The sequence below is a fragment of the Oryctolagus cuniculus genome, chromosome 11 (assembly GCF_964237555.1).
Source record: "Oryctolagus cuniculus chromosome 11, mOryCun1.1, whole genome shotgun sequence".
NCBI classification, from domain to species: domain Eukaryota; kingdom Metazoa; phylum Chordata; class Mammalia; order Lagomorpha; family Leporidae; genus Oryctolagus; species Oryctolagus cuniculus.
This window is the reverse complement of record NC_091442.1, coordinates 112,947,483-112,949,220: the sequence shown is the minus strand read 5'-3', so window position 1 is coordinate 112,949,220 and position 1,738 is coordinate 112,947,483. Positions and strand designations below refer to the sequence as shown.

At 51.2% G+C, this 1,738-nt stretch overlaps 1 non-coding gene across 1 annotated transcript; it reads left to right on the top strand.

Moving 5' to 3' along the window:
* LOC127491193 (U6 spliceosomal RNA) lies at nucleotides 1-103 on the top strand. The gene has a single exon (XR_007919787.2). It is a non-coding gene; the product is annotated as a U6 spliceosomal RNA (small nuclear RNA).
* The last annotated feature ends 1,635 nt before the right edge of the window (nucleotides 104-1,738 follow it).

Genomic DNA, 1,738 nt, shown 5'->3' with positions numbered 1-1,738 from the left:
GTGCTTGCTTCGGTAGCATATTTGCTAAAGTTGGGACAATACAGAGATTAGCAAGGCCCCTGTGCAACGATGACATGTAAATTCTAAAGCATTCCATATTTTTACTGTATTTTGAATAAATAATATAATTCTTTAAAGATTTTTTTTAATTTGAAAAGCAGAGTTACAGAGATAGGGAATGAGAGAGAGAGAGAGATCTTCTGTCTGCTGGTTTACTCCCCAACAACAGCCAAGTCTGGGCCGGGCCGAAGCCAGGAGCCTGGAACTCCATCTGGGGCTCCCACGTGGGTGCAGGGGCCCAAGCTCTTGAGTCTCTTCGGCTGCTTTCCCGGGGCATTAGCAGGGAGCTGGATGGAAAGTATCCCAGGGGCCAGCGCTGTGGCACAGTGGGTTAACGCCCTGGCCTGAGGCACTGGCATCCCATTTGGGTGCTGGTTCTAGTCCCGACTGCTCCACTTCTGATCCAGCTCTCTGCTATGGCCTGGGAAAGCAGTGGAGGATGGCCCAAGTCCTTGGGCCCTGCACCCCATGGGAGACCCGGAAGAAGCTCCAGGCTCCTGGTTTTAGTTCAGCGCAGCTCCAGCCGTTGCGACCAATTGGGGAGTGAACCAGCAGATGGACGACCTCTCTCTCTCTCTCTCTCTCTCTCTCTCTCTGCCTCTCCTCTCTCTGTGTAACTCTTTCAAATAAATAAAAAAATCTTAAAAAAAAAAAAAAAAAGGAAAGAAAGTAGCCCAGCCAGGACTCCAGCCGGTGCTCACAGGGGATGCCAACATCACAAGTGGCCTGCTGCACTGGCCCCAAATTCTTTAGCAGATACCAAACCTAAAGACTGTCTCTTGAAACGGCCGTATAATTATAAAAACCAGAAAAGTTTACTTTCGTGCAAACATATTACTTGGCAGAGAAGGTAAAATGCTACCTGTGCCCTCCTAGGGTTTTCTGTTGGACCTAAGAATTAAACTGACATAAAACAAATTAGCAGGGAAAAATGATGCAAATTTATTCCTCACAAGGAAATGGACACCCACAGGTGCAGGCAGAGTCACCCACACGAGATGGACAAAGAGCAGTAAACCCTGACGTGGTGCCAAGGCCAGGGGCGTGGGCCGGGGTGGTTAACTGGGTGGAGGGGTGGGTTAGGCTGACCCATGTGTGCTCATGGAGACTCCTCTAGGCCTCCGCGCCCACCTTCCGTACGAATGTCCTTTGTCCCTTTTCTTCTGCGACAGGCAGTTTTACCTTCAATTTTTTGGAAGAAAAAAGGAAGAGGCCAGCGCGGCTCACTAGGCTAATCCTCTGCCTTGCGGCGCCGGCACACCAGGTTCTAGTCCTGGTCGGGGCGCCGGATTCTGTCCCGGTTGCCCCTCTTCCAGGCCAGCTCTCTGCTGTGGCCAGGGAGTGCAGTGGAGGATGGCCCAGGTGCTTGGGCCCTGCACCCCATGGGAGACCAGGAGAAGTACCTGGCTCCTGCCATCGGATCAGTGCGGTGTGCCGGCCACAGCGCGCCTGCCGCGGCGGCCATTGGAGGGTGAACCAACGGCAAAGGAAGACCTTTCTCTCTGTCTCTCTCTCTCACTGTCCACTCTGCCTGTCAAAAAAAAAAAAAAAAAAAAAGAAAAGAAAAAAGGAAGAGTCGGAGTCACCTTCTTGCATTTTTAAAATGCATTTAGCTCAAAATAATCCTCAAGGCTCAGGGCGTATGTTGGGGGTGTGTTCTGAGTTCCTGCACTGGACA